The sequence below is a fragment of the Aethalodelphis obliquidens genome, unplaced genomic scaffold, assembly GCF_003676395.1.
Source record: "Aethalodelphis obliquidens isolate GAN/ISIS:26980383/991018 unplaced genomic scaffold, ASM367639v1 scaffold22, whole genome shotgun sequence".
NCBI lineage: Eukaryota > Metazoa > Chordata > Mammalia > Artiodactyla > Delphinidae > Aethalodelphis > Aethalodelphis obliquidens.
Window position 1 is genome coordinate 23237520 of NW_020837966.1, and position 14450 is coordinate 23251969.

General features: G+C 38.0%; 1 protein-coding gene across 3 annotated transcripts in view; it reads left to right on the top strand.

Moving 5' to 3' along the window:
- Positions 1-14450, top strand: part of CNTN6 (contactin 6) — a 290317-nt gene that overhangs the window by 59400 nt on the left and 216467 nt on the right. The window lies entirely within an intron of this gene.

Consider the following 14450-nt stretch of genomic DNA (forward strand, 5'->3'; position numbering starts at 1 on the left):
AAACAGTAAAGGGGATACTAGTAGCTGTATTTTGTACATAATCAACCATAGTCTATTAAGAACACAGAATTCTGTTCTGAATTTTCAAGCTTACCTATGTGAGTTGCCACAGAGCATGGATATTGTCCGGGTCATTTGATTGCCAGAGCAGCTCTTCTATTACAACACACTGCTTCCCATCAACTGTGGTAGTGGATACTATTGAAGTTTCCAATGTTCATGACAAAGGCCTAATATATTGGGAGAAACACAGGAACAAACATAGTAACTTACAAGCCAGAAACACAGTAATTGTAAGAGACAAATATTTAATGACAATTCTAAGAAGTGGAAAGATTTCTAATCTTAAAAGCTATGAGAAGGCTAAAATATGCAGAAAACAACTATTAGAATCAGAAAACCATTTAAATAAAAGTATTTTTACTACTAGAGAATCTAGTGGCTAGAAGTGCTACAGCCGTATCATGTTTATTCAAAGTTATAACATTATTTTGATTCATGTCACTTCTAACTCTCTGTAACAAAGAATCAGAGTTAAATAACAATATTTTTTTTGTAATAGATGAAAAAAAAAGCTGCATAAAGGTGTCCCCAAATTATACATATGTGAATAAAAATTATATTTCTACCCTCAAGTTTCAGCTTCCTGTCAAAATTTAACATTAACATTTTGCCCTTTAAATATCTATATTGAATCAACACAGTATCTCTAGAAGAACTTTTATGGTAAAAAAAATAAATTATCATTTTCAGAGCACATATCAGATCTGAAAAATCCTCCAGTTCTTCTGTTAACTTTTATTTATTGAAACCGTATGTGATTCAACATGTCTTTTTGCTTTATCCTAAAGGGAAAAATAATCATATATCCTTGGTGTACAATTTTCTTGTGAAAGAACAGATTGGATCTTTTTTTGTAAGCCATAGCTATTTAAATAAGATAATCTGCGCTAAACATTGCCCCAGAGGTAAGGATGCTGATAATGATATACACAAGAGAGTATTGCTTTAAATCTGCTTGGTTTTTTTAGAGATTTCATGGTGTGTCTCCCTACTTGCAGATACTATGCTAGTTTAGAAAATTAGATTCTCTAATGATATACTACTCTTTCTATGTGTATATGTAATATCTTCTTTGTTTTTCTAAAACTTGCCTTTGATTCATTCTGAAAGGCCAGCAAATCTTTCACAATTATGTGCTTTTTCCTTCCTATTTTTACGGTTACAGTCTTTTCAAAATGTTAACATTTTAAATCTCTCCACGCTCTAAATTAAAATTTAAAATTTTGCCCCCAATCTCTTCTCCTGTTCTTCTTCTTCTTCTTTTTTTAAATTAACTTTACTTCATCTAACTCCTTTACTATGAACATTGGCCTTTAGGCTTTTACCATGAACCATAATCTACCCAGACACACTTTATGGTTCTGGAACATTTTTGAAGTTATGGGTATTTAAAAGTTCTATTGTTCTATTTTAATATTTTTAAAATATTATGAGAAAACCATTGAATTAAGAAACATGATTGCTAATTATATACTCTTTTTTTTTTTTTTTTTTTTTTTTTTGCGGTGCGCGGGCCTCTAACTGCTGTGGCCTCTCCCGTTGCGGAGCACAGGCTCCGGACACGCAGGCCCAGCAGCCATGGCTCACGGGCCCAGCCGCTCGGCGGCATGTGGGATCCTCCCGGACCGGGGCACGAACCCGTGTCCCCTGCATCGGCAGGCGGACTCTCAACCACTGCACCACCAGGGAAGCCCACTAATTATATACTTTTTAATTATTTCATTAATGTGTGTGGTAGGCTAAATAACTGCCCCCAAGGATATCTAGGACCTAATGTCTGGATCTTGTGACTTTTACATTAAGTAGCAAAATGGATTTTGCAGATGTGACTAAGTTAAAGATATTGAGATGGATAGTTTATCCTGGAATAACTGAGTGGGAAATCACAAACGCCCTTGTAAGAAGGTGGCAAAGGGGGATTTGTCACAGAGCAGAAGGCAATGTGATAAAAGAGGAGAGAGAGATTTGAAGATGCTATGCTGCTGGCCTTAAGTATATAGGAAGGGACCATAAGCCAAGAAATGAGAGAAATGAAGCTCTAGAAGCTGGAAAAGGCAAGGAAACAGATGTTTTCTCTTTTGGAGGGAGTATGGCCCTGTGGATACATTGGTTTCCACCCTGTGAAACCCATTTTGGACTTGGGACTTCCAGAACTGTGAGAAAATAAATGCGTGTTGTTCTAAGCCACCAAGTTGTAATTTTTAGAGAAGCCATAGGAAACTAACGCAACGTTGTTTTTTCCTCGCTAACCTTTAAGTTCCAGGAGAGCTGGGACTCTATCTTCCTGGCACTTGGTAGGGATTCCGTAAATACTTGTTGAATGAACGAATGAATGAATTAGATCCAATGCATTGGTCCTATTTGGATTATCATCAAGTAGAAAAGGTTTAGTCATATAATTTCCTCTGAGGAATAATTGTTCCGGTGTATCCCTGTACGACTGCCCCTATGTTATGTTATTATCATAGAATTTTAGAGATGAAACTCTAGTAACATTTGAAAGTTTCGAACTATGTCCTATTTGAAAGTAAATTTCAGGAGAGCAGAGATTTCCATCTGTTTTATTCTCTGCTGTTTCTCCATTGCCTAGCATATGGTTTGTAGATATTTATCAAATTAATTAAATAAAGCAATTCCATTCAATTCAACAGATAGTTTTAGTACCTTAGATGTGCCGGGCACTGAGCTAGATATTGACCTTCACCAATAAGAGGGCTATGGTCCCTGTCCTCTTCAGCCTAAAAATGGAAACAAGCAAGTAAGTCAACAATTGCAATAGAGAAAGTACAACTTGCTATTTGAAAAACATAGTAGGGAGCATATAACATGGAAATGTTCTAAGAGGACATCTGGTGTTTTTGTCAACCCTCAATCCATTTCTGCTTCCTCTGATAAAGAATATTTGATTTTTATTGAGAAACCAATCTTTCCTATCAGTCTCTGTAGTTTGAATGAGATTGGTATAACCTCATGATCAGCCAATTGGCATATTCCATCCTCCCTCACCATACTATTTGGTTCAGGATATATTATATCCAAACAAATCCCTGGGCTTTTGCTAAATTAAAATGACAGAAAGACATTGCCTCTGTGCTGTTCTAGTTAGTATAAAGATGTACCAAGGACTGCTATGAAGGAAGAGTTGGCCTGGAAATGAAATTCACACAGAGGCAGAACAATCCAAGGGAAGAAAGGCACAATTTCTTAACTTTATCTTTTGAACTTTAAGCAATATAAACTAATAAGGTGCCCTTTTCCTATTTTAGGCTAATTTCCATTGAAATTCTGTCCCTTGTGATGGAAAGAATCTTGTCTAATACAGGTTAAAAATTGTTTTTAACGTATGTTAGTGAACATTAGTGAAGGAGTTAGATTAGAAATGGAATTCCACTTGAGATAGATATCTACTCCTTGCTGGGAATGAGGAATAGAGAAAATAAAGGAATGGAGAAAAGGCACAATATTTCCTGGAAGGATAAAAAGCATCAAGAGGCTTAATATAGACTCAGAAGGTTGATTTTCAGCCCCCAAATTACTGAACCATCTATGTCTCAGGGTTGGAAAAAACATAACATTAATGGGGTAATTGGAGACCACATTGATCAATGAAGGAAAACCGACAACTCTGTTTTCTTTTCTTGTAGCCAAGAAAGTTTTCATGAAGTACGGGAAGTTTTCATGAAAAAATATTTTATGCTTAAATAAATAGTAAATGAAGTGGCTGGAACAAATCTGTAGGGTATAGCAGAAGCTAAAAAAATCATGTAGGATCAGATTTTGTTGATGTTAGAATGTCACATGCGTAGGAAACCCAAGGTTTACCGATGTGGTTAAGTGTTAAATTTTCCAATGGTGAAAAAAAGGCTCAGAATGTACTATATGTTATTATTCATTTAAGTCTTTCATCTCACTATGATTTTCATATAATATTTGATAAATTATAGACAGATTTCACAATTTAAGTCCAAATCTTTAAAAATTTGATATTTTTTAAAATACTAAATACTTGATTAGTAAGGTAAAAGTAATAATCAGCTAAATCTTGTGCTATATATGTTATGAGTTAGAGATGGCACAAGTTTAGACCCAGAACCTCATAAAAACTCTGCTGTCCTTAAGAGTTGTGTCAATGAAGGTCAAATGGCTGGTATTTTAGACTCAAACCTAATAGGAAATAGCAAACATCACTAGTTATAAGGGATTTAATAATATCATCTTAAGAATTTCCGCCTAATAAATTCTCTTTTAACTTTGTTACTTTAAGAAAATATTACAGCTTAAATGGTAGTTTTTTAAACAACACATTTGGTTCATAAATATATGTGGCTCATTTGTGTGCCATCTGTATTTCTTTTCCTATGGCCAAACACTTTTGTCCGTAACTTGTAAAACTATGACTGAACATCTCTTTGGTTAGTCCTGAAGAAGTACTGCTTATGCAGTATGAGACTCAGTTTTTCCAGAGAGAAACTGAATAATTCAAGGACGTGAACAGGAAGCTAGTCACATTTATTGGCAAAGCAGGATTAAAGGCCTCCTGTAGGCATGTAACTATTGTATTATGTCATCAGGGCCTAATGAGCCACTTTCTCTCACTGTATTAATTACTCTTGAGGAACAAACTGAGACTAAAATTATAAGATGTTGTTCCTGCCACTATTTTTATGTAATATCTACCGATAAATGTAGTTATATTATTTTCAAAACTACTCCAGAGTAAATGATTCTTAAAACTTGAATCAATTTGTTTCTAGGGATTATACCAATGAAGAAAAAAAAAAAAAAACTGTTTTGTCAGTGTTTTTGCACAGCATCCCATTTTACAAATGGAGTAGCCTTAACGTGAATCTGGAGAAAATGTACCTTCTTCTAAATACTCACAATCAGGGGTCTGTGATAAGGGGACATTGAAAAGTATGTATGACTGCTTGAATTTTACTCTATTTCAAACATAGTTTCTATTGAACTGAGAACCAGAGTAATTGAACTAGCTGACAAAGAAAGCCACAAGAATGGAAATATGCACTGTGACCAAGATTTCTTCAAAGAAGACGATGTTTCACACAGCAAATCCATGAAAATTGGCAGGTGTAATAAACCTGCTTTACTTAAGGATACCAGAAGCACATAATGGATATTCCTTTGGGTCAGAGTGTGATAAATATTGAGTACATCACAACCCACACTCTGCCTACAGTCTTGTTCAGATTTATTCTTAGCATAATAGCGCCTTTAGGAATGGAACACCAGGCTATATTCTTAAGTCAAGTGACGTCTTTGCAATTTCTACTGGAGATGGGCCAATTAAGAAATGCTGAAAATCCATTTTTATGCAATGCCTACTAATAAAGGTAGCTGTATGATAATCAAATCTTTTTCAAAAGTAATTGATTCTTTAAAAAAAAATTTTAAACATCTTTATTGCAGTATAATTGCTTTCCAATGGTGTGTTAGTTTCTGCTTTATAACAAAGTGAAACAGTTATACATATACATATGTCCCCATATCTCTTCCCTCTTGCATCTCCCTCCCTCCCACCCTCCTTATTCCACCCCTCTAGGTGGTCTCAAAGCACCAAGCTGATCTCCCTGTGCTACTCGGCTGCTTCTCACTAGCTATCTATTTTACGTTTGGTAGTGTATATATGTCCATGCCACTCTCTCACTTTGTCCCAGTATTTCCTTCCCCCTCCCCGTATCCTCAAGTCCATTCTCTAGTAGGTCTGCGTCTTTATTCCCGTCTTGCCGCTAGGTTCTTCACAACCTTTTTTTTCCTTTCTTTTTTTTTTTTTGGTTCCATATATATGTGTTAGCGTACAGTATTTGTTTTTCTATTTCTGACTTACTTCACTCTGTATGACAGACTTTAGGTCCATCCACCTCACTACAAATAACTCAATTTTGTTTCTTTTTATGGCTGAGTAATATTCCATTGTATATATGTGCCACAGCTTCTTTATCCATTCATCTGTTGATGGACACTTAGTTTGCTTCCATGTGCTGGCTATTGTAAATAGAGCTGCAATGAACATTTTGGTACATGACTCTTTTCGAATTATGGTTTTCTCAGGGTATATGCCCAGTAGTGGGGTTGCTGGGTCGTATGGTAGAGCTATTTTTAGTTTTTTAAGGAACCTCCATACTGTTCTCTATAGTGGCTGTACCATTCCCACCAACAGTGCAAGAGGGTTCCCTTTTCCCCACACCCTCTCCAGCACTTATTGTTGTAGATTTTTTGATGACGGCCATTGTGACCGGTGTGAGAGGATATCTCATTGTAGTTTTGGTTTGCATTTCTCTAATGATTAATGATGTTGACATTATTTCATATGTTTGTTGGCAATCTGTATATCTTCTTTGGAGAAATGTCTATTTAGCACTTCTGCCCATTTTTGGATTGGGTTGTTTGCTTTTTGATATTGATCTGCATGAGCTGCTTCTATATTTTGGAGATTAACCCTTTGTTGGTTGCTTCATTTGCAAATATTTTCTCCCACTCTGAGGGTTGTCTTTTTGTCTTGTTTATGGTTTCCATTGTTGTGCAAAAGCTTTGAAGTTTCATTAGGTCCCATTTGTTTATTTTTGTTTTTATTTCCATTTCTCTAGGAGGTGGGTCAAAAAGGATCTTGCTGTGATTTATGTCATAGAGTGTTCTGCCTATGTTTTCCTCTAAGAGTTTGATAGTGTCTGGCCTTACATTTAGCTCTTTAATCCACTTTGAGTTTATTTTTGTGTATGGTGTTAGGGAGCGTTCTAATTTCATTCTTTTACATGTAGCTGTCCAGTTTTCCCAGCACCACTTATTGAAGAGGCTGTCTTTTCTCCACTATAGATTCTTGCCTCCTTTATCAAAGATAAGCTGGCCATATGTGCGTGAGTTTATCTCGGGGCTTTCTATCCTGTTCCATTGATCTATATTGCTGTTTTTCTGCCAGTACCATACTGTCTTGATTACTGTAGCTTTGGAATATACTCTGAAGTCAGGGAACCTGATTCCTCCAGGTCCGTTTTTCTTTCTCAAGAATGCTTTGGGGCTTCCCTGGTGGCACAGTTGTTGAGAATCTGCCTGCTAATGAAGGGGACACGGGTTCAAGCCCTGGTCTGGGAAGATCCCACGTGCCGCGGAACAACTAGGCCTGTGAGCCAAACTACTGAGCCTGCATGTCTGGAGCCTGTGCTCTGCAACAACAGAGGCCATGATAGTGAGAGGCCCCTGCTTGCCACAACTAGAGAAAGCCCTTGTACAGAAATGAAGACCCAACACAGCCATAAATAAATAAACAAATAAATAAGCCAAGCATTTGAAGCCCTTTAAAAAAAAAAAAAGAAAAGAATGCTTTGGCTATTTGGGGTCTTTTGTGTTTCCATACAACTTATGAAATTTTTTGTTCTAGTTCTGTGAAAAATCTCAGTGGTAGCTTGATAGGGATTGCATTGAATCTGTAGATTGCCTGGGGTGGTAGAGTCATTTTCACTATGTTGATTCTTCCAATCCAAGAACATGGTATATCTCTCCATCTGTTTGTATCATCTTTAATTTCTTTCATCAGTGTCTTATAATTTTCTGCATACAGGTCTTTTGTCTCCTTAGGTGGGTTTATTCCTAGATATTTTATTCTTTCTGTTGCAATGGTAAATGGGAGTGTTTCCTTAATTTCACTTTCAGATTTTTCATCATTAGTGTACAGGAATGCAAGAGGCTTCTGTGCATTACTTTTGTATCCTGCAACTTTACCAAATTCATTGATTAGCTCTAGTAGTTTTCTGGTAGCATCTTTAGGATTCTCTATGTATAGTATCATGTCATCTGCAAACAGTGACAGCTTTACTTCTTCTTTTCCGATTTGGATTCCTTTTATTTCTTTTTCTTCTCTGACTGCTGTGGCTAAACATTCCAAGACTATGTTGAATAATAGTGGTGAGAGTGGATAACCTTATCTTGTTCCTGATCTTAGTGGAAATGGTTTCAGTATTTCACCATTAAGGACGATGTTGGCTGTGGGTTTGTTATATATGGCCTTTATTGGGTTGAGGAAAGTTCCCTCTATGTGTACTTTCTGGTGGGTTTTTATCATAAATGGGTGTTGAACATTGTGAAAAGCTTTCTCTGCATCTATTGAGATGATCATATGGTTTTTCTCCTTCAATTTGTTAATATGGTGTATCACATTGATTGATTTGCATATATTGAAGAATCCTTGCATTCCTGGGATGAACCCCACTTGATCATGCTGTATGATCCTTTTAATGTGCTGTTGGATTCTGTTTGCTAGTATATTGTTGAGGATTTTTGCATCTATGTTCATCAGTATATTGGCCTGTGGTTTTCTTTGTTACATCTTTGTCTGGTTTTGGTATCAGGGTGATGGTGGCCTCGTAGAATGAGTTTGGGAGTGTTCCTCCCTCTGCTATATTTTGGAAGAGTTTGAGAAGGGTGTTAGCCCTCCTCTAAATGTTAGAACTTGCCTGTGAAGCCACCTGGTCCTGGGCTTTTGTTTGTTGGAAGATTTTTAATCACAGTTTCAATTTCAGTGCTTCTGATTGGTCTGTTCATATTTTCTATTTCTTCGTGGTTCAGTCTCAGAAGGCTGTGCATTTCTAAGAATTTGTCCATTTCTTCCAGGTTGTCCATTTTATTGGCATATCGTTGCTTGTAGTAATCTCTCATGATCCTTTGTATTTCTGCAGTGTCACTTGTTACTTCTCCTTTTTCATTTCTAATTCTATTGATTTGAGTCTTCTCCCTTTTATTCTTGATGAGTCTGGCTAATGGTTTATCAATTTTGTTTATCTTCTCAAAAAACCAGCTACTAGTTTTATTGATCTTTGCTATCGTTTCCTTCATTTCTTTTTCATTTATTTCTGATCTGATCTTTATGATTTCTTTCCTTATGCTAACTTTGGGGGTTTTTTGTTCCTCTTTCTCTAATTGCTTCAGGTGCAAGGTTAGGTTGTTTATTTGAGATGTTTCTTGTTTCTTAAGGTAGGATTGCATTGCTAAAACCTTCCCTCTTAGAACTGCTTTTGGTGCATCCCGTAGGTTTTGGGTCATCATGTTTTTATTGTCATTTGTTTATAGGTGTTTTATAATTTCCTCTTTGATTTCTTCAGTGACCTCTTGGTTATTAAGTAGTGTATTATTTAGCCTCCATGTGTTTGTATTTTTTACAGATTTTTTTCCTGTAATTTATATCTAGTCTCATAGCCTTGTGGTCGCAAAAGATACTTTATACGATTTCAATTTTCTTAAATTTACCAAGACTTGATTTGTGACCCAAGATATGGTCTATCCTGGAGAATGTTCCATGAGCACTTTAGAAGAAAGTGTATTCTGCTGTTTTTGGATGGAATGTCCTATAAATATCAATTAAGTCCATCTTGTTTAATGTATCATTTAAAGCTTGTGCTTCCTTATTTATTTTCATGTTGGATGATCTGTCCATTGATGAAAGTGGGGTGTTAAAGTCCCCTACTATGACTGTGTTACTGTCAATTTCCCCTTTTATGGCTGTTAGTATTTGTCTTATGTATTGAGTAGCTCCTATGTTGGGTGCATAAATATTTACAATTGTTATATCTTCTTCTTGGATTGATCCCTTCATCATTATGTAGTGTCCTTCTTTGTCTCTTTGAATAGTCTTTATTTTAAAGTCTATGTTGTCTAATATGAGAATTGCTACTCCAGCTTTCTTTTGATTTCCATTTGCATGGAATATCTTTTTCAATCCCCTCACTTTCAGTCTGTATGTGTCCCTAGGTCTGAAGTGCGTCTCTTGTGGACAGCATATATATGGGTCTTGTTGCTGTATCCATTCAGCCAGTCTATGTCTTTGGTTGGAGCATTTAATCCATCTACATTTATGGCAATTATCGATATGTATGTTCCTATTACCATTTTCTTAATTGTTTTGGGTTTGTTATTGTAGGTCTTTTCCTTCTCTTGTGTTTCCTGCCTAGAGAAGTTCCTTTAGCATTTGTTGTAAAGCTGGTTTGGTGGTGCTGAATTCTCTTAGCTTTTGGTTGTCTTAAAGATTTTAATTTTCCTGTCGAATCTGAACAAGATCCTTGCTGGGTAATCTAATCTTGGTTGTAGGTTTTTCTCCTTCATCACTTTAAATATGTCCTGCCACTCCCTTCTGGCTTGCAGAGTTTCTGCTAAGAGATCAGCTATTAACCTTATGGGGATTCCCTTGTGTGTTATTTGTTGTTTTTCCCTTGCTGCTTTTAATATTTTTTCTTTGTATTTAATTTTTGATAGTTTGATTAATATGTGTCTTGGCGTGTTTCTCCTTGGATTTATCCTGTATGGGACTCTTTGTGCTTCCTGGAGTTAAGTAACTATTTCCTTTCCCATATTAGGGAAGTTTTCAACTATAATCTCTTCAAATATTTTCTCAGTCCCTTTCTTTTTCTCTTCTTCTTCTGGGACCCCAATAATTCAAATGTTGGTGCATTTAATGTTGTCCCAGAGGTCTCTGACACTGTCCTCAATTCTTTTCATTCTTCTTTCTTTATTCTGCTCTGCAGTAGTTATTTCCACTATTTTATCTTCCGGGTCACTTACCCATTCTTCTGGCTCAGTTATTCTGCTATTGATCCCTTCCAGAGAATTTTTAATTTCATTTATTGTGTTGTTCATCACTGTTTGTTTGCTCTTTAGTTCTTCTAGGTCCTTGTTAAACGTTTCTTGTATTTTCTCTATTCTATATCCAAGATTTTGGATTATCTTTAATATCACTATTCTGAATTCTTTTTCAGGTAGACTGCCTACTTCCTCTTCACTTGTTAGGTCTGGCGGGTTTTTCCTTGCTTCTTCATCTGCTGTTTCTCTGTCTTCTCATTTTGCGTAACTTACTGTGTTTGGGGTCTCCTTTTCGCAGGCTGCAGGTTCGTAGTTTCCGTTGGTTTTGGTGTCTGTCCCCAGTGGCTAAAGTTGGTTCAGTGGGTTGTGCAGGCTTCCTGGTGGAGGGGACTAGTGCCTGTGTTCTGGTGGATGAGGCTGGATCTTGTCTTTCTGGTGGGCAGGTCCACGTCTGGTGGTGTGTTTTGGGGTGTCTGTGGCCTTATTATGATTTTAGGCAGCCTCTCTGCTAATGGAAGGGGTTGTGTTCCTGTCTTGCTAGTTGTTTTGCATAGGGTGTCCAAGAGTGTAGCTTGCTGGTCGTTGAGTGGAGCTGGGTCTTGGCGTTGAGATGGAGATCTCTGGGAGATTTTCGCCGTTTAATATTTCGTGGAGCTGGGAGGTCTCTTGTGGACCAGTTTCCTGAACTTGGCTCTCCCACCTGAGAGGCACAGCCCTGACGCCTGGCTGGAGCACCAAGAGCCTGTCATCCACATGGCTTAGAATAAAAGGGAGGGAATAAAAAAAGAAAAAATAAAAGAAGATAAAATAAAATAACATAAAATAAAGTAAAATAAAATAAAGTTATTAAAATAAAAAGTAATTTTAAAAAAATTAATAAAAAGAAAAGAAAAAGATAGCAACCATACCAAAAAACAAATCCACCAATGAAAACAAGTGCAAAAAACAAAAAAAAAAAAAAAAAACAAAACAACAAGACAGAGAGAACCTTAGGACAAATGGTAAAAGCAAAGCTATACCTACAAAATCACACACAGAAGCATACACATACACACTCACAAAAAGCAAAAAAATGAAAAAAAAATATATATTGTTGCTCCCAAAGTCCACGTCCTCAATTTGGGATGATTCGTTGTCTATTCAGGTATTCCACAGATGCAGGGTACATCAAGTTGATTGTGGAGATTTAACCCGCTGCTCCTGAGGCTGCTGGGAGAGATTTCCCTTTTATTCTTTGTTCACACAGCTCCTGGGGTTCAGCTTTGGATTTGGCCCCACCTCTGCGTGTAGGTTGCCTGAGGGCGTCTGTTCTTCGCTCAAACAGGACGGGGTTAAAGGAGCAGCTGATTCGAGGGCTCTCGCTCACTCAGGCCGGGGGGAGGGAGGGGTACAGAGTGCGGGGCAAGCCTGCAGCGGCAGAGGCCGGCGTGAGGCGTGCGGTGCGTTCTCCCGGGGAAGTTGTCCCTGGATCACGGGACCCTGGCCGTCGCGGGCTGCACAGGCTCCCGGGAGGGGAGGTGTGCATAGTGACCTGTGCGCGCACACAGGCTTCTTGGTGGTGGCAGCAGCAGCCTTAGCATCTCATGCCTGTCTCTGGTGTCTGCGCTGATAGCCGTGGCTTGCGCCCGTTTCTGGAGCTCCCTAAAGCAGCGCTCTGAATCACCTCTCCTCGCGCACCAGGAAACAAAGAGGCAAGAAAAAGTGTCTGGTCCAGACTTTTTCCCGGACTCCCTCCCGGCCAGCTGTGGCGCACCAGCCCCCTTCAGGCTGTGTTCACGCAGCGAACCCCAGTCCTCTCCCTGGGATCCGACCTCCAAAGCCAGAGCCTCAGCTCCCAGCCCCTGCCCATCCCAGCGGGTGAGCAGACAAGCCACTCGGGCTGGTGAGTGCTGGTTGGCCCCAATCCTCCATGCAGGAATCTCTTTGCTTTGCCCTCTGCACCCCTGTTGCTGTGCTCTCCTCCGTGGCTCTGAAGCTCCCCCCGCCTCCGCCACCCGCAGTCTCCGCCCATGAAGGGGCTTCCTAGTGTGTGGAAACCTTTCCTCCTTCACAGCTCCCTCCCACTGCTGCCGGTCCCGTCCCTATTCTTTGTCTCTCTCTGTTTTTCCTTTTTTCTTTTGCCCTACCGAGGTACATGGGAAATTCCTTGCCTTTTGGGAGGTCTGAGGTCTTCTGCCAGCATTCAGTAGGTGTTCTGTAGGAGTTGTTCCACATGTAGATGTATTTCTGATGTATTTGTGGGGAGGAATGTGATCTGTGCCTCTTAGTCTTCAGCCATCTTGAAGCTCCTGCAAAAATAATTGATTCTTAAACCCTAAATGAAATTGCTTTTTAAGAATGATAACAAAATGTAGAAAAAAAATTGTTTTTTCAGCATTGGAAGGAAATGACTTATGTAGACAAGATATTGTATAGGGAATGTAGACCCCTTAGTAGAAAGGAATGTGAGGAATTGCATTTTTAAACTTAAGTCTTTGAAGAAAAGGGTCAAGGATTCTATGGAAGTGATAACATCAGGTAATTTTTTTTAATTTTAGGGGTACCATAAATAGTTATTCCACAAATTGAAAATAACATGGGAGATTGATAGTTTTTTTTTTTCCACTTAAATCTCTCCTCAGATTTAAAATCAAACTTCTTACCATGACACTAGACAATCTGACTTTTGTCAACCCCTTCCATCTCAACTTATACTAAACTCCCCTTTTTCCATTATATTAGAGCCATTATTCTTTCTTAGGCTCCCAGAAATTTCAAAATTGTTCCTTAGGGTCTCTGCAGTTGCTGTTCAGTTGCCCAAAACACTGTTCTCCAAATCTTTCTCCAAATCTTCTCTTTCCATTACACCTACCTCAGATCAATCACCTCCATAGAACGACCTTCCCTTAGAACACTGTGGAGGAAGTCAGCACCTAGTCCCATCACTGGCCCTACTCTCATCAATCGTATTTTACTGTCTTCAGTGCACTTTTTACTGTCTGAAATTAGCTTATTTATTACTTGTCCATTTTCTTTCTACATCTTGTGGAATATAAGCTCTGAGTAGATAAAACTATTTCCAGTCGTATATATGACTGCATCTTTTATGCCTAGAACACTGCCTGATGCATAGTAAGCAATCAATAAATATTTTGAAATAAGTGAATAAATGACTGACGTCTCAAAGTAAGCCCCTATGACTACTTAGGTGTAATCCAATATTCCCAAACACTTTTAGAATTTTATTGGATATTATTAGAATCCACTCTTAGGCATAAGTGTTTTAATCACAACACATAATTTGGTCTCAGATAGGTACTTTTTTGCTTTTAAAACAATTCATGATATACAATGAACACATAAAGCTACCCCTAATTTGTAAAGCTAATACAGTTTGCTCAGACGCACTTGACCTACTCAGGAATAATGTTAGTGTTGTTTGTTCAGGAAGTAGCATATTGAACACACAGCCAATGCTATTTTAATATTATTGTGTAGCAGATGCCCATTGATATTGTGTCATAAATAATATAAACGTTTAAAACCTTTGTGCTGTATTTTACCTCAGGATACATTTGTTCATTCCTTTTCCAGTTTGAGGGTCATCTGTCAAGCCAACCCCCCATTACTCTGCCCAAGACTTTTATAGTGGTCTCCTAAGACTTCTCCCTATTTCAAGACATCCTTTACATCCTTTCCAAGACATAGCTTATTGACACAGACCCCTGTGCAGACAAATCATAAAGCACAGCTGATTTTGTCATTACTCTGTGTCAAGACCTTCACAGATCCCATTTCCTATGAAGTTCAAACTGTCTAATCAAGCA